General features: G+C 39.9%; 1 pseudogene; it reads left to right on the top strand.

Moving 5' to 3' along the window:
* Window positions 1-9,451: 9,451 nt before the first annotated feature.
* The window catches only part of LOC147145456 (uncharacterized), a 30,710-nt pseudogene continuing 13,663 nt past the window's right edge, over window positions 9,452-26,498 (top strand).

Here is a 26,498-nt window from a genome sequence, read left to right as displayed (position 1 = left end):
AGACGGGTTGACGGATGTTTACCCAAGCTGGTGACGGATAACGAATGATGGACCGGCAAACTTTAGTAAAATGCCCACTTCTGTAAATGTGATCAAAAGTCCTCTGTGCTAATATAAAAGTAAATAAATGTCTAATTGTACCATGTGAGCCCAAAGCATATAAAAGAGGTGTTGCTTTAAAGGTTCGAGTAGTGTGTGTAGTGTTTGCTGAATTGAAGGTCACTACACGAGAGTAAGTAGTGTGTTGTAGTGATGGCCGAATGAAGCTTCATGAAGCAATGAAGCGTTGCAGCCAATTTTGCATGTTCTCCCCGTGCCTGCATGGGTTTTCTCAGGGTACTCCGGTTTCCTCCTACATTCCAAAAAACATACGTGGTACCGGTAGGTTAATTGGACACTCTAAATTTCCCCTAGGTGTGATTTTGAGTGTGAATGTTTGTTTGTCTCTGCATGTCCTGCAATTCGCTGGCAAGTTCAGGGTGTACCCCACCTACTGCCCAAAGGCAGCTGGGATAGGCTACAGCACGCCCGTGACTTTTGTGAGGATAAGCGAATTGGATAATGGATGGATGGATGAAAGTTTTTGTGGCAGATGTCTGCACAGGTGAATCTGCGTGCCATGAAAGTGTAAGACGCTCACTCAAATGTAAAAAAATGACTTGCGCACGAATGAGAGGATATGACTCCTAGTAATTTTTCAGTCATTCTTGCTCTGAACCGTATATCTTCAATAGCTTATCTTCAATGTGATAGAGCATATTTTTGTTGAAATGAATAGTGGGTCGTTGGTGTGCTGGAGGCTATTCCCTTTGACTTGGGTTGAGAGGCGAGTTACCCCCTGAACTGGTGAACATACGTATATGTGCACTCACCATGTGTTAATTAAATGACAATAAAGAAAGTCTGATTGTTATGTGTTGTCTTGGTGTCAATTTTGCATGTGTTATAGTTATGCAGTATCTAAATAAATGTGGCGGTTTATGCACTAGTTTTATTTTTGCAGGCATAGTTCCTTTTCTGCCTTGCTTCTCTTTGGTGGCTTTTCGGTTTCAGGCTGGGAGGGGCTCTATCTGGAGGACACCTGCAAGCCAGCTGCAATCAACGAGGTTTAAAGGTCAGGGTGCAAACATTGAAAACTTTTCTGTAGCCCTCTAGGACCCCTTTTACAATGCATAACTGTCATTAAAATGTGATTAGGTCGTTGGTAGACAGCAGTTTAATCACTAAATACAATTCAGAATGTGTCGTCTGCCGTTTGAATCTCGCGACCCCTCATCTTCTGCTTTTTCCCAGAGGATTCAGTGACTACTAATAATGAACGGTCTAATAACGCCCCCTTCTGTCGGTTTGTGTGTTTCAAAATCCTCTCATTCCAAAACATCGCAAACTGTATTTGCTGTGATATTGTACAATCGATGGTGTAGCGAGTGGTTTAGCGATATCTACGTCTCTTCCGGTGACTAGAGCCACGATTCCTCGAGCTTCCATGAGGTTCGTAAACACTCGGAATGAGTAAGTAAAACCTATTTTCTAATCGATCTGTGGTTTACAACTTGCAGGATGTGACTTGTATGTATTATAAAACCTATTACCAATGAGAATATGTAATTTAACAAACTCTGAAAAATATTTGCACCCTGACCTTTAAAGCCAGTCAGACCAGCAATGCAGGAGCTCTCACAGTGGTATGCTACAGTTTGCATCTTGATGGTTTTGGAGTTTCAATTTCCCTTTTTGATGGTTTTCCTTCTTGTCACCAGTTCGTCCAGAAGAATTGCTGCTGTGCTCCGACCTCAGCCTCCACCTTCTTGTCATCCCGAGTCTCGGCTTTCCACAGAGGACATCTAGGGCCACCCCATTGACTCGTCACCTATTCCCTTGCTTCTAAGAAACCCACCAACTCACGGCCTCCTTTGACTCACTCCCAGACAGAGCTCAATAGCTCAATTGTTGTCATTAAACCATATCTCTACTCTCACCTGTTTTCCTTTTCACTTTTGGGTCTACCCCTCGAATCGTATCGTCATTCCTAACACTAAATCTCAGATGTGTGAATAGGCTACATAGTTGTTAGCTCTGGAATGGTTAAAACATGGTCATCTTTAGTTAGAGTATGTTGTGCAAAGTATAATTTGCCATGTTTTGGCAGTATGTCATATCTTACATTAGTATCATCAAGAGGTGGACTTCAGAAAATAAAAATAGAATTGGGCATGCATCACCATGGATTTATCTACTGTATGTGTCCATGCATGAGTGTGGTGTCATGAATGTCATCATCTCAAGGCACTTCAAGCCTTACATGGGACAGCAATAGCGGTCCGTTAAACTCTATTGTGACAAGTTATCCATTTATTTCCAGGAAAGCTTGTTTAATACCGGGCGAGGACTCAACTGCAGCCCCTCTCTCCCCGTAGTAAAAATGTAATCCTGCAAAATAATCCTTATTTTAAATAAATGTATCTGATTAGGTGTTTTTTTCTGATAAAGTAATGGATTGCAGTTAAAAAAAACAAATTAGGATCATGTGTATGTAATGGTACATGTATTTAATTTCTCCCCAAGCCTGTTCATTGTTTTGTTTTGTTTGGGGATTTTTTTGTTGGGGGGGGGGGTGTAGTGTCTTTTACCTTTGTTTTAGTTTTTAATGGCTTTTTAGCCAGAAGAGATTTTTATCAGGCTGTTTTTTATTCTGGGTTTTGAATACACATCTACAAGGAAAATAAGACAGCTTTTAAACTTTGCACCTGGGCAATCCAAGATGGCAATGTATATGAACCAGAAGAAGAGGGTGGGGGGTGGTTTTGTTATTGATCCTGTCAGTGTGTGTTAACAGATTAAATCCAGGCTCTGTATAGATTTGATTTTTTACACAACCCCTAGAGATCTGGAAAGATTTTATTATGTTTAGTGTTTTAATAATGTTCTTTGTTTCGTTAATGTAACTTCTTTATTCATTTATGGTGTGAGTGGATTCAAAATATATGATTATGTTGTTTTGTTAATGTAAAAAGAGGCAAATAAAGCTGTTTGGAAAATCAGATCTCTTTCCCTCTCTTTCTCTGTCTCTCCCTCACTTCAGTTGGAACCTCGATTTACAGGTCCCGGATTTAACAGATCACACATTTAACAGACGCAAGATACTGTCCAGTCCACTCAAAATTCCGTTTGTACAGTAGTTGTCAAAGTCTATTAGTTCCAGAATTGGCCATTGTTGTTTACAGGCGCTGTGACCCAAATGTTTCCCGATTTTGCACATCCCTGTGTGGCAATATTAGCATATTCATTATTGTAGCTTCGGCTCTCTACATATTTGTAGAACTGTTGTTTATCATATTTCACACCACTGGACACTTTAAAGGCCTCAAGGCTCACTCTTTGCACCCAGTGGCGTGTCGTCAGGGCCTCCAAGGCCCTCTATGCTGGCCCAAACACTGTCAGAAGCACAGAGCTATGTTTACAAATTATATGAAATAGTAATAATTTATTCCCAACAATCTTTTGTCTTCATTTCATAGTGTGTCTTGGTTGCACGGCTTCCAGTCGTTGGTGGATTTTTTTAAAAAATGTATCCAATCAGATTTCAGTTTTGATGTGTTGCCATACAAATACAGTACTGTATTACTTTCAATTGTGTGACGATTCTAAGCATCATCTTCAAGATTGTCATTGCATCATATTTACTGCACTACTGGTCACTTTATTTTGCTTGATGACTTTCTGCATCCTTTGCACAGCTGTCATTGTTCACTATTACCGCACGAATGGTATTCTTACATTGCATAACAACTTTCTGTATTTGTGTTACGTCCTACATGTTCTTTTTGTTATAGTTACTTGTTGATGTAATCAGAGGTGGGTAGAGTAGCCAAAAATTGTACTCAAGTAAAAGTACTGTTACTTCAGAATAATACGATTCACGTAGAAGTAAAAAGTAGTCATCCAAATAATTACTTGAGTAAAAGTAAAAAAGTACTCAAGTACTGAGTAACTGTAGTAGCGTCTCATTTATTTTTTTTTCAAAACATCCATTCAATCTGACGAAAATACAAAATAATCATCTTCAGGCATATTGAAGTCCATCCAATCAATAAAATGAATTACATTTAATTAAAGAATATCTTAAAATAATCTTAAGGTAAATTAAAGTACTTTAATAAACAATAAAGTAATAATAGTATAAATAAAAGGAATAAATTAAGCACAAGTAGCACAAAATCTCAGCCCCAGTAGATTTTTATTAACAGGCTCCGCAGGCAGAACAAGGTAGCCCATGAACTCGTATAAACTGTGTGGGAGTGTGCGTGCATGTGTGTGCGTGTTTCAGTCTGTGTGTATGTGACAAAACATGCAAAACAAACATTTTTCCCAAAGAATCACTCAGTGATGCCACTATTAAGCTTTAACAGTAGTTTGCGCTCAAGGTGCTTGCAGTGAAGCTGTGATCGTTTAGCAGTGAACAGGGACCAGCATGACTGAAAAGTCTCCCACAGGCTGCAGATGCAGACATTTTCGATCCGTTTCATCCGAAAACAACTCTTTCCCACAGCTGAAGTTGAATATGATCACGTGAAGAGAATGCCATACGGCTGCGTTTGATTGGTGAAACACAGTCACATGGTAGAGCCTGGAGCAGTTCTCTGACAAAGTAAATGCGCCTTTCTCTGAGGGAGAGAGAGAGAGAGAGAGAGAGAGAGAGAGAGAGAGAAAGAGGTGTACGTACGCGCAGGCGATTTAAGTAACGAGTTCAATGTAGCCTAATGTAGCGGAGTAAGAGTACAGTTTCTTCTTCACAAATCTACTCAAGTAAAAGTAAAAAGTATAGTGATTTAAAATTACTCCCAGAAGTACAATATTTCCCAAAACTTACTCATGCAATGGAGTAAATGTAACTCGTTACTACCCACCTCTGCATGTAATACTAGTGTGGCTAAAACTATCAAAGACATTCCTTGTGTGATTTTGAATACTTGGCCAATAATGATGATTCCGATTCTGATTCTGATTAAATTTGGTGCTATAACTCACACTCAAATTTGTCACTGGAAGTTCAGTATTATAGCACCTCATGGCAAAGAACTCTGAGAATGTGAGAAAAAAACAACAACATATTGTTGGCCCATCTTATAAAATGACTGCCAACACCCTCGAACTGAGGTGAAACACATCGGCCACTTAAGTTTAACAGGACAGGTTCCACCCAGAAAAGGCCTCTCCTTGGTCGACCAAAGAAGTAGTGTGTACATGCTCAGTGTCATATCCAGGAAAAAAGACATATGAGTGCTGCCTGCATTGCTACCGAGATGGAAGGAGTCAGCCTCTCAGTGCTCACACCAAATCAAATTGGTCTGAAAGGCGGTCGCCCAAAAGGCCTTTACACACCAATCCGACGTCGGCAGTCGGGAAGTCGGTATGCGCCATCTGCTTGGTAAAATAAACCATTATAATGTTGGAGCCATTGTCAGGGTGCCTGGGAGGCATTTTCGGCCCATTCAAAATGTAGAAATGGTCGGGCAAATTTTCACTCTGTTTGGCTGTTAGCTAGCAAATCAGAGAACGAGACGAGAGCGCACAGTTTATTTTTTAATTTTTTTAATTTTTAAAAATATATTACTCTCTTTGACCTAGTGAGTACAGATTTGACAAAATATGTACCTTTGAGGGTCTAATGGCTTGTCACTGGGGCAGTACCTGTGCTAAGTCAAACATTAAATTGGAGAAATGTATTGCAAAAATAATAACTTATTAACATACATTTTCATAGTCCCTGATAGTGTAGTGGTACACACGCCTGAGATGTGTGCGGGCAGCGTGGGATCGATTCCCGCTCAGTGACGGTGTCTATGTGTGCCCTGCGACTGGCTGGCGACCAGTTCGGGGTGTAGTCTGCCTTCGCCCGTTGACGGCTGGGATAGGCTCCAGCAACTCCCCGCGACCCTGTATAGGATAAGCGGTTTGGAAGATGACATGACATGACACATACATTTACATACATACATTTAAGACAAGTTAAAGTCACGACAAGTATAAATCAAATCCCAATCCTATAAGGATCCAGCCAAACTCAACTCTTCAAACCCTGGCCCTGGTGGGCAGCTTGCATTGAAGGAAGTGCACTAGACTGCTACACTACAACATAAATCGCTCCCAAAATGTAAAAAAAAAAAAACCATTTGACTCCAAATGGGGCCTAAGAAGCAGAGTTCAATACGGCTATGATTTTGGCCGCATGATGAGCGGAATTGTCCATCCCTCCGTCCAGGACGGGCGCCTTTTTTTAGGATGGAGGACGGGGGACAGCACGTTTTAAAAAAGGGACGGATTAAGCAAGGGCAGAGGTGGATTTTAGTCCAACCCACTAATCGTCCCTCATGCGTGTGACGTGGTCGCGAGGCGGCCAAAAGTTAATCTCAACCAAAAGTTTCTGAGCGCTTCAAACGTGCCACTAGTTACCCAACTGTGCTTACTTACTTGCATTGGAAACTCCCAGGAAGGAACACAGTGCACAGCAAAGTCAAATGGAATGTCCACAAACCATGCCGATAATCTTTTACTCCATTTTGCGCACACCACAAGACCCGCCGAGTGTACAGGACACTGTGTGTGACGCAGTACTCCCGGATGCCGATTGGCTGCCGCGAGGCGACTTCCGTCTCCAGTCACGTCCAGCCCTGCTTCTCCAATCTCGTCCAGCCTTGCTTCTCCAGTCTCATCCAGCCCTGCTTCTCCAGTCACGTTCAGCCCTGCTTCTCCAGTCACGTCCAGCCCCATTTCTCCAGCCATATCAAGCTCCACTTCTTCTGTCACATATTTAAAAAAAAAACATAACCTACCCCCTGTCTCACATTCCTGCATTTGGGTCCTCCACATCAGTCCGAACCAGTGCATGACAAAATGGACGTCCGTCAGTGACGGGCAGACGGACCGGTTCAGTCAGATGGAATGTCCACCTCTGGAAACCCGTATATTCAACTGGGCGATTTTTTTGGGCGTGTTGTAGTTGCTGGGTGACATTTGGGGCAGTTGTCCGTCAACAGACTAAGTTAATGTTGCTAAGGCCGATTAGCGCGCACTTTAGCGCGGATCTCCATGGGAGCCAGCAAGGTTGTCGCAGTTGCACGCCACTCACGTGTCATTGTGTGTACACAGGTCGGTCAACAAAACACCGTGTGAGACCCAGTTTGAGTCTACTTCATTACAACAAGAACACGACGCAAAGAACCACGCCTGTTACACAAGACAAGTGTGAACACTGCTAAAGGAACTTGTATGTGTTCATTCTCTTAGTACGTTCTGGAAGAAAAAAAATATTAGATCGATGTTGACAATGTTTAATATTTTTATTTTTTTTCTGGGATACATCACAGAGTTGGTGAAGGTTGTGGTGAAGCGCACAAAAGAGGACAACATATCAGAGAGGAAGCCATCACCACTACCTCTAACAAGCGGCTTTGACCCCAGCAAGGAAGAACCTTTTTTAGCAAGAACTTGTCGAGCAACACTGAAGCTAATTCAATCCGAACAAGCAAACCAAGTCATGATAAAAAAATCACCTCAGACTTTCAAATAAAGGCGATGCTTTATTTTTGTCAGCATTGTTTTATCTCTGTATTTATTGTGTACATGAAGTGTGACGTGAAGTAAAAAGTGATCTGTTCCTGGATGTTCATGGTAGTGTACAATTAGTTCCAAAATAAATGTTCATTATAGAAACACACTAAATGAAAGGTTTCATATACATGAGGAAACAATGTTCTTTGGCTCCTGAAACCCATGACGGAAAGGCCTCCCTGAGCTTGGTCATGGAATGGGATGGAAGGGGTACCCAAATTGAGCACCCCAGGAATCGCCAGCACCATCTCACCAGCCACCTATAGGCGATGTGCCTATTTCTCCTGAAAGAAGAAGCATAAGTATAAAAAAATTAAATGGAGTGATGACATTTGAGTTTGTAATACAGAATATCCCTTCAATGGCCACCGTATCCGTTTGGCACACTAATCTTTACATGGTTTTAAAATATAGACATTTGCTTAGAAATGAACTTTAACTCATTAAACCTTCTCTTATACTTGGTATACATGTGTTATGCCCAAAAAGAACACTTTTTGGGGAGAGCCATTATGCACTTTAAGTAGTAGTTCCCAGCAAGATGGAAATTTTTCTCAACCCACCCCTCACTTATAACATACTTCTGGTTGGTTTTTCAAAGGTTGGAATGTTTTTTTGTCATATTGTGGTTTAGGAATGACTACTCAACATAATCAGGTCACTTGTTGAAGAAAAAAACAAAAAATAGGGAAGCAATATTTTTTCAAAAACACGCTGTGCCAAACAGATACCCTGGACGAATTAGGCATTAAAATGTAGCAACAGGACATACACGTTGTCTGCCTCTGCAAACATTCTGTGCATGGTTATCTCAGTCAATAGGTGAAATTTCAGACACAAAGTAGCTTCAGTATTCATTTCTTGTGTTTCAGTGACTCTAAAGACTCATGTTTGTCCCACCATTCAAATGCAAGCCTTGTAGCGACCCTTATTGTCTTGTCTAAACCAAAGAATGGCATGTGCGAATTGGTCACTGAACTTTTCTGATTTCTGTAGACAAAGACATGTTGATGGACCTTGTTAAATATGAACAACTCCTCTGCATCTAGATGCAGTATCCAGTCGTTGACATGAATGTCCAACCATTCAAATGCAAGCCTTGTAGAGAGCCTTATTGTCTTGTCTAAACCAAAGCATGGCATGTGTGAATTAGTCACTGAACCTTTCTGATTTCTGTAGACAAAGGCAAGTTGATGGATCTTGTTGAATATCAACAACACCTTTTGCCTGTAGATCAATTGTCGAGTTGAGACATTCCCGGTTCCAGAAAAAATATTTGACCTCCCTAAAGAAGTGAAGACACCTTTCGCTTACTTCAAAACGATTTTCACGGATGAGATGATCAGGCACATTGTCTACCACACCAATCACTATTCTGCTCAACAATTGAGAGATCCAATCAACACAAGCATTTGCAGAGATGGAACACTTCCTGGCTATGTTACTATTCATGGGAGTATTTGAATTTCCTGCATTGAAGACTACTGGGCCATGGAATCACATGTCCCCATGATTGCAGAAATCATGTCACAAAACCGCTCTAAGATGCTATGTCGTTTCATCCATTTCTTTTTTTTTTAATTTGTTTCGAGCAAAATTACTTTTACAAAAAAATTACAAAATTACTAAAACATATATGACCTGCATACAAAAAACAAACAACAAACAAAAAAGACTTGAGCAATACTTAAAGCAGAAAATATACAGGTTCGATTTCAATGACAACCAGCAAGTTGCAGAGAGACCAGATCGTTTCTACAAGATGTGCTCACTGTTTGACATCTTGTGAAAGCAGTGCCTCAAAATCCCATCTACTTTCAAGCAGTCAGTGGATGAGTTCATGGTTCCTTACAAAGGCACCAGAGCAGGAAATCTACGTCAGTTCATCCTAAACAAGCCTCATCGTATTGGCTTCAAGATCTACAGTCGGGCCAGTACCTCTGGAATCAGCCATGACCAGCTACTCTACCAAGCAGCCTCCACCTTCTTCAATGTCACACTAAGTAAGGAAGATAAGAAGCTTCTGCTGGGAGCCAAAGTGGTGCGGACCATCCCTGAGCCAAGACTGTCTGTTGTTTTTTGCGACAACTTCTTCACGAGTTACAGCCTGTTCAAGGATCTGGAATCAAGTTTTGTTGTGAAATGCATCGGCACAGCTTGTGAAAAGTGCACTGATGGAGCTCCCTCGATGAAAGACAATGAGCTGAACAAGAGAGGCCGAGGAGAATTTTACTACAGATCTTCAGAGGGTATTGTCGCAATCAAGTAGAAGGACAACAAGTGTGTAACCCTCCTTAGCAATGCAGTGGGATTTCATCCTACATGTACATCATTCCTCTGTCTCAAGGCAAGCAATCCATGCTTTGCAACATACCACAAGAAGGACAACTGATGTTGCTTGAATCCCAAAGCAGGGTTCAAAGCATTGCGATTTTAAGAGTTTGGAATCGGTTCCTCGCGAACAAGGATAGAACGGTAGGCCATTGTGCTCATTATCAAGGGGCGTTATTCATGGAGTTACTTATTTCCTAATTTCTCCAAAATGAATGGATAAAATAGAAAATGGCAACTCTTTTCATTTTCCTGATGAAAAAAAATATATAAAATGAACTTGTTAGTGAAAACATGGCCAAAGGATGTACAGTACTTATTTCATGTTGGGTTAATAAGTGATAAAACTGACATGAAATCTCATCCAAATATCATATTCATGTTTTGTTTAAGTTAATTTGTGCATCTTGGTGAACTTCAGAAAATGTCATTTCAATTACTATACTTCATACATGCATCAAATGTTCGAATTTGTCCTGTGAGAGTCCTGGGAATGATCACTGAAATAAGCAAGTGCTGTGGCTAGTAAATGATAGCTGAAAAATAATTGTGAAATGACAGTGCATGTACTAGTGCAAATAACAGTAGACGTACTGTGTATGTGCCTCACATATTGCATGGGCATTTGTCATATGTATGAAAAACAGGTGAGTCGCCCAGGCAACTGGTGTGTGGTGATGCAGATGAAAACTGGCTGTATCAAGTTAAATAATGTGATCGGGTATGAAAATAAACACATATTAGTGATTTGTGGTCTACAGCACACGTGTCAAACTCAAGACCCGGGGGCCGGATCTGGCCCACGACATTATTCTATGTGGCCCGCGAAGGCAAATCATGTGTATTCACTCGACATGAATTTCTTTGAAATTGTCTTCACTGTTAACACAACATATAAGCTATTTCAAGTATTTGTGACCAATCCTTCCTTTAAAATACATTGGAAAATAGTTGGACAAACTATTAACTGGCTTCTGATTTCCAAACTATCTATCTATCAATTTGTTGTGTATAAAGCAATCATAGATTTACATGGGTTCACAGTTGTAACCGCCCTCCGAGTGAAATCAGAACTATGATGTGGCCTGGGACAAAAATGAGTTTGACACCCCTGGTCTACAGTATACTGTATATGACGAAACAATTGCAATCGCACAGAAGCCCAAAAGCAAACTTTTTTTTTTTTTACACACTATGTCACTATGTTACTACGTTTCAGCAGTTGAAAAACTACATGTATTATATATATCAAGCAATATAACCTATTGTTTATTAATTTAAACATTAAGAACTACAATAACAATACCCAGCAACATTCGTTGCCAAGCCTTCTCTCTTGATCTTCGTTGCCAACGTCCCCTTTTCGACTTCAGGCTCGAAGCAGGATGGTTGAATTCCGAGCTGTCTGATGGCTTGGCATTCTACTTCGTTGTCGGGAGAATCAGAATACTAAATCTTCGACTCAGAACTACAGTCAGAGCTGCTGTTTTGAGACGTTTTCTAGTTGACGGTGTGTAGTAGGTATTATAGTTGGTATAACGTCGCCCACAGTCGAAAAAAACTGGCGCTAATTCTTGTTAAATTAATGTGCACAATTACTCATTCCCACTTCAGCCTCTGTAAATATCCTGACTGGTGTTTTATGCCCCATACGCCCTCACTGTGGACCGCAAAGAAGCAGTGTACGAGTGTACGCGTTCTCCCAGCCTCTATGCGCCATCTGTGCATCTGCTCACATCCACATTTTCTCATACAAGTCTGCCATAGAGAGGCTGATCCTTATCATATGTTAAAGTCGTCATAAGTAGGCATGTCCACATAAATTTTGGTGGCAATTGATCGCTGTTTTTTGGACGTTATACGCGAGTTGTGTACAATGATTTGCAATGGACAAACTGCGATCGGTTCCCGTCGTGACTCCCACCCAGACATGGAGAGAACGGAAGGGAGCGTGGCCATATCACTCATTAAAAGTGGACGTTATTCATGCTTTAACTTATTTCCTAATTCGTCCAAAATGATTGGATAACATAGAACATGACAACTCGTTTAATTTTCCTGATCAAAAAATATATAAACTGAACTTGTTCGTGAAAAACATGGTGATCCTGACCCAAGTGTCTCTTTAAAGTTGATGTGATAGTCAGGCACGTTGGCTGATGTCGGATTGTTGTGTAGAGGCTCTAAGACAATGCACAAGAAAGCAGGCAAACAATTTGAGCGTCTGGGGGGAATTCTAAAAAGGATGGTGGAAGAGGTGGTGGTTGCCAGTTAATCACATGCCAATTAAAAGTACAACGACAACCACATTCATGCATGCCCAATTTCACAACCTTGGGCAAGTTGGAGTCTTTATTTAAAGCCTGGTTCAACAAGGCAAGATAATTAGGCCAATTTTTGGCCTGATTCTCTCCTCCTGACAATTGTAAGGATGCTCTGCTATTCATAATGGCTTCAAAGATAATCTTATCAAATTGGTGAGTTCAGGCTGATTTCAACCATTCAGAAGGATGTTTGGGCTTCTCAGAACTTAAATGGGGATATTCAACATGTTGGATTCTTTTTGCCCAACTTCTCCCCGTGTGTGGTGTGCCTGGAGGACAAATGAGCACACAGCCTGTTGACAATGATGTGTAGCCAATCAGCGAGTGAGGTGGCGAGGAAGCACGGTGGGGAATTCAAAATCCAAACAGTCATGGCACAATATAAAGTCTGTGCTTGTGCTGTCTCCACTCCTTTCACCAAAACCTTTTCTTTGTATGTCACATTTTTTTCCCCCTGCTAAAAACAAACCACAAACTATCGAAACTGCCTCCTCTTCGTCCGCCATGTTTGTTTACTATCAAGTCATGTTTATGGTAATCTAGAGTTTTTTTTCCCCACCTGACCTGGGAATATTCATGAGTAAAATCGGTTTGTGTGTGATGTGTTGATTTTGCCGTGTGGCACGCACTGTGCATTCTAAACTGTTATACCTGTGATTTTTTTGTTTTTGTATCCTCATGTGTGGTGTCGCTCAGGCTTTGGAAGTCTTGCCATGTAAGATTAACATGCATGTTTTGAAAAATGTGGGAGAACCTGAAAACTCCATACAGAAAGGCCCACACAGATTCAAACCTGAAAAATATATATATATATTGTAGTTCATTAGCTCAAAAATGTTTTGATTCCTCAGAACAAAAAAAAAAACAAGGAATACGAAGAGCTGCTGTGTGATCTGTAACAGTAACATGTGGTTTGATGCACACTTCTTACAGCTAGTCATAGTTATTAAATAAAGGGCAAAATGATAGAGGCTTAGGAATTAGGACTGTTGATTGGTGAGAGACCAGTCTTTCTCCAGAGAACTCTTGAGGTACCCTAAGAGAAGGCACCAAACCTCTCAGGAAGCAACATAATTGGAGAGCCCCCTCAGTATGGCATTGCTTCTGTTTTTACCAGAGATGATGAGAATCCTGTAGGAATCAATAAAGTATTTACACACAAAATGAAAAGCTACACTATAATAAAAACTATAACTTGCTCAACACTTCTACCATTTTGTGGCCGCCTTTCTTTACCCATTTAAGAGTCCCTGTAAAGCACAAATGAAAAATGTCTAACCATCAATGCCAGATCTATGGCCTTCAATATTTCCTGTTATTAAAGGGGTTGGGGAAAACTGCTTTATTGTGTCAAACCATACAGTCTGTACTAGAAGTTCAAAGAGAACAGAGAACTCAGTCTCTCTCTCTCCCCCCTCTCTCTCACATGCACGCACACACACGCACTCCCTTGCCTATCATAAAAGATAATAAACAAAGTGCAGACTATAATTGCTCTCCAGGATCAGTGGCGCCAATTGCTGTGTGGATGTGTACACTAATGTATTATTGCTTACTGATGGTCATTAAAATTAATGATGAAGGGCTGATGTCACCAAGAAAAAAGAAAAGTTTGCATGTAAATTAGTGTGTGTGTGAGTGTATGTATGTGTGTGTGTATATATATATTCATGGTGAGAGAGGGAGGGAAAGAGAGAGAGAACATTTGTCTATTGAGTATCGGGGTACGTAGTGATTCAATGTATTGACAGACATTTTTTGTAATTTGATCAGAATGAGATTTATCAATCCCGTAAATGTAGAAATGGTGTTTGTTTGAGAAAGGGACAGTGGCAAGCGTTTTAGGACAGTCGGACATAAATCGGCCGAGAGATTGGACCGAGAGAAAGTTCAGGGAGAGTGGACAATCAAAAGCTCAGCCGGTTTGCGATAAACGTAAAAAGCACAAATACTTGATGCCAAGTAAAGGAAATGAGCAAGGCAGAACTCAAGAGGTACAGACAAAATGCTCTACCTCTTGATAAGGTCAGTTTGTGATTATTATATTATTATTATATTTATTTTTCATTATTCTATTATTACAAAGTAGCTAATACTATTAATATTACTTACACACACTGTCTGTATCAGGGTTATTATAGTTTGGACATTTTAATTATAGTTAGTTTTTATATCATTTTTTTAAATTTAGTTTTCAGTAGTTTTCAGTGTGGCTTTATTAGTTTTATTACTTTTTGTTTTTTCAAATACATGTCATGTCATGTCATCTTCCAAACCGCTTATCCTATACAGGGTCGCGGGGAGTTGCTGGAGCCTATCCCAGCCGTCAATGGGCGAAGGCAGACTACACCCCGAACTGGTCGCCAGCCAGTCGCAGGGCACACATAGACACTGTCACTGAGCGGGAATCGATCCCACGCTGCCCGCACACAAATCAGGCATGTGTACCACTACATTATCAGCGGACATCAAATACACTTAGTTTTAGTTTAGTTTTACTTAGTTTTAGTATACGTTTTCATATTGTTATTTATTTTTAATTATCTTACTTGTGCAGGATTTAAAAATCACAATGGTAAGTATTCTTTAGTATAAATTAAAAAAATATATATATATATATATATTTTGATAATACAGGGGGCAGTTTAGTGCAGTGCATAACACTTATTCTGAAGTTGTTTGCCAAGTTGCCAACTTTGAAATTGGATTTGTGGCTTGAATACCTGAATCTATGAAACAAAAAAAGAGCACTTTTTACCTAACGTTGCATTTCAGGCTGAATTAAATAACAAAAGGTGGGGAGCCATTCGAGCAAAAACCACACGCAAACTCGTCTCCTAGGAGCGACGTCATCTGTTTCTTCTGTGCAACACACATTAAGAGGTCTCTCTCTCTCTCTCTCTCTCTCTCTCTCTCTCTCTCTCTCTCTCTCTCTCTCTCTCTCTCTCTCTCTCTCTCTCTCTCTCTCTCTCTCTCTCTCTCTCTCTCTCTCTCTCTCTCTCTCTCTCTCTCTCTCTCTCTCTCTCTCTCTCTCCCCACCGAAACGTTTCGGTAGTGACATAATGGTTTCGGTAGTGACAATATGATGTTTGTTTTTGTATAAAGTACGTTTTAAATAATGTAATATTTATATTACTGTCAATATTATAATGTAATAATGTATATGTGCACACTCAGATGCATATGTCATACATAGATCTTTCTCATTTTAACAATATTCTATTCCATATTTTATCCAAATTTGAAGGGAAAAATAAACCCAAAACGGTCACTACCAAAACATACAGATAGGTTTCGGTTGTGACATACTGGTTTCGGTAGTGACAATATGATGTCTATTTTTTAATAAAGAAAGTTTAAAATAATATAATACATAGATACATACGTCATAGATAGATGTCATACATAGATCTTTCTGATTTTAACAATATTCTATTTCTTAATTTCTCTTAATTTGAAGTGCAAAACACCCAAATGCCAAAAGGCCTAGCAGAGAAAGAGTTAAGGCGAAGGGTTACAATGACCCAGTGAAACACAAAGAATATTTCAAAAGGAAAGAGAAAGAAATAAGAGATGGAAGGAAGAAGGAAAGCTGAAGTCTACCAATGAATTATCCCGCAGAGAGCAAACGAAAGTCAGAAGAGTATGGAGGAAAAGACAAGACCACCGGATGTCTCTCAAAAAACAGAGAGAGAGGGAATATACATACAGGGAAATGTATGTTACAAAAATGTTTGCCATTCCAATTAAATTTTCATTTGGAAGGTGAAACCACAGTTTTTCAATGGTGAAGAGCCCTGTGATGGACAGGTGACCGGTCCAGCGTGTACCCGGCCGGCTTTTGCCCTAAGTCAGCTGCGATCAACTCCAACCCCCTGCGACCCTGAGTACAGCTCAAAGCAGTAGAAGATGGAAAAAATAATGTTTCATTAGTTATAATACACATTAAAAGTTAAAATATAGCAAAACTAGTTAAGTGATTACAATGCTACCCTCACACAAATTATTACTGCAACAGCAGCAACAATATGGTCACTACTGAAATGTTGCAGTCACTTCCGAAAAAACAGTTTTAACAATAATAAAAAGTATTGAATTATCAACCAACAATTTTTGACAATGATTGTTTAAGGGTATGTTTGTTTTAATTTATGATGACGTTTGAAGTCAATATGATCAACTTTCTACATTTTACAATGAAAAATAGCATATACATTTTGATTTATTTCGGAAAAAAGTCATATTAAATTCTGTTAAAAATTCATTTTGATTAGTTTTGATGTCAAAACCATATATATACTCTGTAGAGGGGGAATGGAAAAAAATATGAATTGGCTAGTAGAATTATTTTTATTCTTCCGTAATTGTTTGTTTCGGTAGTGACACATTTTAGGGACAGGCAAGATATTAGGGAAAACCAAGAAAATAGTATTTGAAAATTGACTGTACTTTTACTATATTTGTGCCCCTTAGATATGGTGCAACGTGACTACAATAAAAGTTTTTCTGAAATGAAATACAAATTTCACACATTTTCCAACTCTGAATTTGAACCATTTCAGTAGAATGGCCCATATATATATCAATGTTGCTTGCTTTTTATTGTTTTAGTTTATTATATTAGTTCTTATGTTAAATTGATTTAATAACATAAAAGAAAAAACAGATGTGTCTACATGAAAAGGCAAGATTTTAATTAAGAAGCAGAGAGAAAACAAACGTGATACTTTGAGTCTTTTACAGGAAATATTTACCTTTATTTGAATACCGTAACCAATTCAGAAATACTTCCATTAGGATTTTTACACTTTCACTCTCATGATTACAGTGAAGCGATTCGATTTAATCCATGATAGGGATTTCTCCATTTGAAACAGTTATTTCTTTGAAAAAAATAACAGAAAAAAACACTTCTGGTTAAAAAAATAAAATAAAATTCCATTCACTATTACATTGAATAATTGCATATTTATACATGTATGATCGCAAGCAATATGTCTTGCTTTATTGAACCATTTTTAAAAACAATACAATGCAACTTTATTTATATAGCGCATTTCACAACAGCTGCAGCTGTAACAAAGCACTTTACATTTAAGAAAAATAGCAATAATACAACAACAAAGACCAAGTCAGCAATACATTAAAACACAAATTAATGATATTGAAACATATACAGTAGACACCCGTAAATATCAGAACAGTGTCAGTCTCAAGTTGGGTCAAAAGCCAAAGAATAAAAATGTGTCTTCCAACGAGTTTTAAAAATAGACAGAGAAGGGAATTGACTGTCATTTAACTCATTAAATGCCAGCTGTTTTCACTGAAGCACACCCACCCCTCAATCCCAGCATTTTACGGGATTTTGACTGATCTTGAAAGGCCCACAGAATATTGTGTTCTATTGCTATACAAAACTGGAACCTACCAAAAGAAAGATTAGACTCTCTTCTTGCAGCAGAAAAAAATCTTATCTTTTTCCATTAGAAAATAGCATGAGAGTTTAAATTCCTGGGGGAAGAAACTGAAAAAAAGAGCTTTTTGTAAAAGCATGCATTTCAAGCATAATTTCAACAATGACACAGCTGTTTTTTCTTTTTTTTGCTTTTGTGACAGCTCAAATATCTAAATGATGTCTTCCTTCTACAAAACCTAATAAACATCACTCCAAATAGGCCTTTTAATTGCAAAATAAATGATTTGCACATCATGAGGATAAGCGGTTCAGAATGAATGGATAGATAAAACTATTGAAATGAACTACATACAGGAGTGAGTCAGGTGTGTGCGTGCGTGCGTGCAGATATGTGTGTGTCTATGGGAGAGAGGCTTCACGCTCTCTTCAAAATATATAACACTGTATGTGAAACAGTTTACATTTTTATAATTTCGTGCATGTGAAGGGTTTGAACACATTTGGGCTGGCAGTCATAAATATATCTGTCATAGCAATGCCGTACGTGATCATGACGTGAATGCTCGGCTGAACTCTGACCGCTCACTTCCTGCAGCTCTTCACAACCGACAACCTTCCGCCACATGCCTGCATCAAGTGCAGGGAAAACCGAATGTGGTGTAAAACAAGGAAATTGTTTTATTTTGTACCAACCCCCACACCCTCCCAAAAAACTTGTAATTTTTAGGGTGGAGGGCACACACACATAAACACCCATACACGCAGGCAGATAAGTACAGTTTATGTGTAGCTGTCTATTTCTCACACGCGCACTGCTTACATTTACACCATTTAGTCATTGCTTAGCTTCTAATTTACTCGATAAATGAAATATAGGTTGTCGCAGAGTTCACCGATTCCCTTCCCCCCTTGTCCATCCCCAACGCCGCCTACCTAACGAGCGGGTACTACATAAAAGTATTTATTTGTCCGCATTAGAGGTGGGCGATATATATCGTCATCAATATCATCGTCAATCTTGCTTTCACAATGTGTAATTTTACATTATCGAGTTTTAATACTGCCCCAAAAAGCGAGTGAGCCGACGGCCGCAAAGTACGAGGAGATGCTGAAAATCAGTGTGCATTGACGGCAGAGGAGGAGGAAGTGATAATCATTTGCCGAATCAGCAGGCAGGACCTCACTCTGTCCGCACTGCAGCCGAGCTATGTTTCAAGTATGGAGGAGTGTCCAGCGGGGAATAATAGCAAGTCCACGTCATCCGTACTGTAAATGGTTTGGGGTTGACAATACTGACGTTGGTGGGAATAACATTGTTAGATGTGCCAAAACGGTCACATCGAAGAGCAATTCTGTTTCACCACGAGCCATATGGGTTACGAGGAAAACTTGGCGACCGCGCATGCACGCTAAACAAAAGCTTAAACACACACAAACTCAGAAAACAGTCGCCGAGTTGAACCAACAAATATAAACGCAAACACAAACGCACACACGCACACAGTACTTTAACGAGCAAGTCAAATGTGACATCCTGGATGATCGGTTAACATTCAGTTTACACGCTTGTAGTCTGCATCATTCATAACTAGCCTGTATTCCCGAGGCATGTTGTTACACAAAGTACGACGCGGCTTATTAGTGTGATGCCAGCATACACCCAAACATGAATAAAGTCACATATCACAGCGATGAATGAGTGGGAAAATGCACTTTTCGGTTGCAATTGCAGTTTTGTTATTCAACTTTATTCCGAATACAGTGGCCAATACAGTGGCCAAAATATGAGAACGGGTGTTGTCATGACGACGTCTTTTTTTTTTCTCTCGCTGGGTGACACTTCGACACACGTCACATATCAAATACATTTATTTCCCATTCTGATTGCTGTAGTTAACACCCTTTTCTCCTTCTGATTGCTCTAGTAGTAGGCAGTGGTACACCAGTACTTGCTGCAGCTCAAAATGTCACATCATTATGGAATAACAGCAGAGACAAATGTCTCTGAGTGTTCAATCACCTAAATATTTCCAAAAATCTATGTAAGTCTATACATCATTTTTTGTTCTTTATTGTTAAATACAGTGGTACCTCTACTTACGAAATTAATTGGTTCTGGAAGAAATTTCTTAAGTAGAACATTTTGTAAGTAGAGACGCGTTTTCCATGTATATGCCCTAATCCGTTCCAATACCCCCAATATTGAGACATAAATGTTTTATTAAGCATAAAAATGTATGAAAACATGTAACAAATATATGTCACAATTAGATTATTGCACAATAAATGAGAGTTGTGCATAATGTAAAAAAATAAACGACTAGAGTAAGGAGTAAAAATGATGGTCGTTTACCTTTTAATTGCTGTCTTCATCGCTTTTTGCCCTCTTTGGTTCATGTTCTCTCTCAGAAGTGGTTTTTGCCTTGTGTTTTGTAAAGAACTGATTTAATAATGTGGCGACTGTCGATACATTACGGTCATATTCTTTGGCGAGATCAACCAAATCCATTTCAAACCAATTTTCTCCTTTGTTTCTTTTCCTCGTTTCTAATTCATGTAAAACTATTGGAACACCTCATGGCCCAAGGGGCGAATGACGAGGACGCTGCATAGACATATCTATCACATATCTATCTATCTCCCTGTCTATCTGCACACAGACACATAGGGTAGAGGTCCCTTTTAGCCAATGAGATGCCAGGAAGATGCTGGGCTAGCCAATGGCAGAGCAGCTATGAGTATGTTGCGTTCAGGAAACTCCGGAGCTGCGAATCGCAGCCCATACTGCTAGTAGCAGCCCATACTGCGAGTATCAGCCCATACTTTTACCTTTCGTGTCCTGAAATTTCTTTCGTAACTAGAGGCAATATTTTCCTGTTGAGGCGTTTCATAACTTGAAAATTTTGTATGAAGAGACGTTCGTGAGTATTGGTACCACTGTATTGTTGTAGAATATCATTATGTTTTGCAGAAGCTGTATTTAGCAATTTAAACGAGATGTTGTTCACAAACTCTGTCTATCCACAATTGGTCTGTGAAGCAAGTGCAGATTTAAAATATTTTTTGTAGAATATCGCCAGATTTTCGTTATCGAGTTTTTTGAAAAAATGTAGAGATTTTTTTTTTTCCCCTATCGCCCAGCCCTAGTACACATGATGCATGATCTGCACATATGATATAAATATTACTGGAAACTTTATTGTGTAGCAGGAAAACTTGATGTGCATATAACTGACTCATGAAGCATGATCGGGCATCAGCTACGAAGGGGATGGCTGCTTCTTACATGTTATGGAACAACGCGTCATTAAACGCCCCACCCATGAGATCAACTGCAATCTTTTCCTTGGGCGCTCCAACCCACACAGTGCCCAGGGCAGCCTGTGGCGTCTTCTGCGGGCGGACCGTAGCAGCACAACACTACAGCGTCACATCATCCCTCATGTTGTACCTATAGTATCCGCAATGTGTGAGGCAGCCTAACATCCATATAGCTTGGATGCTTTGTTTCATTTATAAGTATGTGATTTTATGTGATAACCGTTTAGGCGTATTCGGGAATTAGTTTTTATGCTTACCTTTAGTCTTGTTTTGAATGTTTTGATTTTTATGCTGTTTTGACTTTGTGACAGTGGTCCTTTGTTTTGATTGGCTTGTGAACGAAAGGGTCACTGATGTGTTTAGGAAGAATCTCCCTCTTTTTTTCTCTTTTGATTCGCAGAAGAGTTTTTTCTAGACGGAGGTTCGGCGAATCCTTCATTCTCCCATGTGGACCGCACTAAAGTTTTACTGTTATCCTTGGCTCAATTTGGGGGGGGTTGCTTTTGGATGGGAACTCTGCCATGACCAGTAAACTGGTGTTGGGATTTGAATTGGTTGATTGTCTGGTGGCCGCACAGGGGGTTTCTAGGTGGCGTCAGGTGGCAATAGATGATTGCCTCAAAAGGGGGAATGAAGTATATTTTAAGATTGATTAATACAGTCATAGCTGGAATGTCCCTATAGTTAGACGGGAGATATCGCCATTGAACCACTGGAATGCTCTTAGTTTAGGGGAGACATCTCCCGTAGACCTGGGGGTCAATGCGTCTCTGGTTCTCTAGGGGGAGTGCAGGATGTTCTTAGGAAGTGGACATCTGGGCAAGCATTCCTGGGCCTTGCCTGATGCTAACAGACACTTCCTTGGGTGATAAATTTGAGGGGCGATGTCATTTGGCATAGATTTCACGGCGCCAGCTTGTCAGGATCGAAATTTTTTCTTGGGACTTCCAGCGGGACACAGACAAAGGATTAAGCCAGACAAAGGATTAAGCCATTCGCGTGCAACCAATGCATATGTAATGCAAGTTTGAATATTCTTCCAAGACGGGAGACGCGAGAAGGGACGTGCATGTGCGCGCGCGGCAACTTAAGGGACAACTTCTTTGACATCAGCTGTATTGCCTGAATAAAATCTTTTTTCCAGTCAACTGATTGTTGGAGAAGTCTTTTCATCATCAACCCAGCCTGGCTTTGCGTCCTCTCCGGAGGGGCGCATCGATGGACCTGCTCATCAGAGAAAATACATGCATGGGGACGAAATGCGTTGTGGGAAACAAAATGCCTAAAGAATCTAGTTGTAGTTGTAAATAGTAGTGACCCTGCAAAATTCAGTCTTTGTAAAATCTCAGTCTAAGAATATGCTGAGACAAAAAATTGTAACTTGTTTTTAAATATGAGGGGTGTGAGATCATAGTTCATAGTGAGTCTTTTCCAAATCTTTACAAAGTCTTCAGATACACAAGTAGTTGTCATGGTCTGTTCTGTGTTGCTGTCATCTGCTCTGTGTTTCAGCTGATTAACTGTGGGGGCGTGTCCTTCGGTGGCACGCCTGTGCAGCATTTGCAATCAGGAACTTTAAAAGGACTGCGGCGCCTAGGGCTTGGTGTGAGAGTATTCACCTCGCTTGCGTACTACCAAACCTTGTGTCTGTTTTTCCAATCCGTCTAGTTATCTTGTAGTTTTGATCGCGTGTTTTTGCCCCAAGTATTTTGGTATTTGTATTTTGTTATCTTGTTCGGAGTTTGGTTTATTTCTATTTGGATTTTCCCTGATCCCTCTGTGGCAGGTGATTTCGAGTTTGTTGTTCTCCTTGCCTTTTGCAAGCGTTTTTGGCTTTCCTGTGTTCTTTCCAGGCAATCCACCTGCACTTTATTTTGTACTTTTTACGGTAGTAAATTGTTTTTGCATTTGTAAATAAATATTGTTCAAATCTTCTCTCTTGTCTGCGTTTGTGGGATCCACTCCATTTCCGGGTTTTACGAAACGCGGGTTTTACGAAAAGCGTAAGGTATCTTCCTATCCCTCGCTCACCACAGACAGTCGGGTAAAAGTGTGGTTGCCATCTTGCCACTCCCCTGGTATTTTTACCTGAACGCCTAAAAAGGTGCACCCAAAGTAAAACTGAAGCTGTACTTGAACCATTTGGAGTATCAGCATAGTCTTTTTGAATACACAAGAGAAGGTGGATTTTATGTCCGCCTATTTTTTTTCTTTTCCCAAAATCTGCCTGGAAAATTTTGTATTAGGTGGTGGACTAAAATAACACAACATAATTACAGCTCAAAGGCTCCTCCAATTCCATTTCAGATTTGACAATAATATGACAGAAAATGAGCATTTTACACAAGTTTTACTAAGGGGATGTCCAGGTGAACCAAGTGTGTCATTTGAATCCCATTGCAATCATGTTGCAACCATGTTCACATATGTAGGAGAAAAGGCTGCTATTGTGGAATGCTTCAACAATCATGAGTTCTAATGAAAAGTAAGACTTGGTGCTATCATATCCTACATCCAGATTTAAAAAAAACGCAGAAAAATCAAAGAAGGTGACGCGATATGATGTGCGCTCTGACGCACAGCCCTGATGTTGCTGGGCTTTGAAAGTGTGTGTTACGCAAGTTACGCCCGGTGTTTTTGTTGAAAACAGTTTTCATGTTTTTTTTTTAAGAATTTCATTGGCCGTTGAATGCGTCAATCACCAGCTTAGCAAGTTTGGTGGTGACTGCAAACATAACCGACGAATCATCCATATGCAGGGGTGGTACTATTTATGCATGGAATATGCTCATTGGCTGTTGTTGAACTCTGACATGGGAAACATTAGTTTATTGGATCAAGTAAGCAATTAATCAAACTAAGGTCCAGCCTACTTTTTGAAACGTCGTCGTCGTCGTCGAAGGTAACTCAATCTACAATGGAAAATATGTACATATGTATATGTATCTGATAGCAACTTGTAACGGTTGCAGCAGCTAATAATGTGGCTTTATGGATGTCAGGCTTGTTGTGGACTAACTTTAGTACTGGAATACTTTTACTAGACCCTTGTCAACGTAATATGATCATTGATGATGGATTATGAAATTGTGTCGGACATTTGAGGATGAAATGGTGGGTTGCACATTTTTTGTGTGTTAGCATTGTTTTGACTTAAATGCTTGCCGAGCCTGCAGATATGATTATATCTTATAATGGTTGGTATCATTCGAATCTGCGGAAACTCAGTTTTCTAACCATCTATAACATGCCCAGGAATGCTTTGAAGTTGTTCAGTATGTAGTGAATGTCCTGCGTGCACGACCCGCAAAACCACCCGTGGGTGATTGGAATGGCAACGGATTTGATATGTTCAAATGGTCTCAAGTATGGCAACTTACAGTATGTGAAATGTAGTTAAGTGTTTTTCTTTTATACAAGTGAGTGAAGTCGACTCTTTGAGAGGCTCTCATTAATCCATACAGCGGGGGTCACCAAATACGGTTCTCAAGGGCACCTATCCTGCATGTTTTCCCATCTCTGCTCGCTGCAACACACCTGATTGAAATCATTGAGCTCATCAGCAAGCTTTTCAGAATACACGATACAGATCATTTGAAACAGGTGTGTTGCAGCAGGGAGGGATGGAAAACATGCAGGATAGATGCCCTTGAGGACCGGACGTGGTGACCCCTGCCATACACGGATCGTAGCCTAAAACAAGTACCTATTACAGTGTTTCAGCAAAAAAACAACAACACAAGTTGTCAGTAGGGTTGGGCACCGAGAACCGGGCACCGAGAACCGGGAATCGAGTGGAACCAGGTCCATCATTCCGGTTTTCCCGGAACCGTTCAGATTTTAGAATGTCGGTGCTAAGTTTCGATTTCCTAGTTAGCCGCATGGAAGAGCTACGAACGAAGTACGACCGATTTAAAAAAAAAAAAAAAAAAAGGTGCACAGCGCGCAGCCGCTGGCTCCTGCCGTGGTCCTCTCGGTCAGCCCCTCCGCTCACTTCGTACCGGCCGGCAAGCGTGGGCCGGTGTGGTGGCGACTCTGGGTGTGCGCCCGGCCTTTCCCAGAGATCTCTACAGCTGTGGCAGCTGTCACCCTTCGCTGGCCCGGCTGGCCCATTCGGCCATCGCCCAGCCATAGAACTGACGCGATGCGGCTCATGACCCAAAGTCAGAATCGGTTAAGTACGTCTAATGGCAACATTGAGCCAACAAGTTCAACACACAAATGCACATATCCAGCTAATATTTAGCTTATAAGCAGTGTTGGGCAAGTTACTTGCAAAATGAAATATATTACATATTACTAGTTACTTGCATGTGAAAACAATACGTTTCTTTACAATATTTGTAGAGTAATGCGTGACTCAAGTTTAAGTTACTTTTAAGTTACTTTTTCAAAATCGGGGATTCATTTTTTTAACAATAATAACAATCTCAAGACCTTAAAAGGAAAATGCAAAATTTGCTGCCATACTCTAGATGGTAAAGTTAACTTATGAGCATATTTAACTATATAGTGTGGTCTATAATATTAAATGTTTCAACTCTATGGTGTTGTGGGACATCACTACCTTTGATCAATATTTGTATCAATAAGATTTATTTTTTAAATATAAATATTGGAACTGATATTTTGTCCAGTAAATAAATAATCACAGACTGTAAACCACAAATGAAATGATTATTCTCAAATTGATTTACACACTGGGGGCGGCATGGCTTAGTGGTAGAGTGGTCTTTTCCCAACCGGCAGGTTGTAGGTTCAATCCTCGGCCATTGTGACCATGTTGAAGTATCTTTGAGCAAGATGCTGAACCCCCAGTTGCTCCCGATGCTGCGTCATCAGGAGGTAGATGAGGTACAGTGTGAAGCGCTTTGAGTACCAAGGTAGAAAAGCGCTATACAAATGACAGTGCATTTGCCATTTACACACAAATAATAGTGACGCATAACATATAATCGATAATTGGTCCAACAAGACAGATAGATAGATAGATAGATAGAAACACACAGACATGTGTAATAAAAGCAAAAATATGTATTGAAGTCAAAACTGACCCAACTCAATTTTTTTTCCTTTTTCATTATTATTTTTTCTATTTATAATAATTGAAAGTTCAGTTGGTACTCATTTTCTTTTACTACATGGAGACAAAGTTTCGAGGTGATTTGAAAAAAAAAAAGGTAAATAAGAAACGAGCGCATCAGACTCTAATAATGGCGTCTATTGTAGTTTGTCCGATTGATGGTGCCGTAGCGTGACGTCATTTGTCACTGGCAGATGATTTGCATTTTGATTGTGAACAGCCAATCAGAATCACTACGTTTTACATATGGCAATTGATGGCACTAAGTTCATTAAATCATATCTAAAAAGCACAGTGACTTATTTTTTTGCAGTTTATTCGCTTCGTTTTACTTAGGTTTGTTCCTGCTTGTATTTTGTGTCTTTGATTTGCATTTTATTTTATAAAACCGTGACAGTGATTATTGTCACAA

The sequence above is a fragment of the Filicampus tigris genome, chromosome 6 (assembly GCF_054856515.1).
Source record: "Filicampus tigris isolate MCC_2025a chromosome 6, RoL_Ftig_1.0, whole genome shotgun sequence".
In the NCBI taxonomy this organism is placed as follows: domain Eukaryota; kingdom Metazoa; phylum Chordata; class Actinopteri; order Syngnathiformes; family Syngnathidae; genus Filicampus; species Filicampus tigris.
This window is presented reverse-complemented; position numbering and strand designations above follow the sequence as displayed.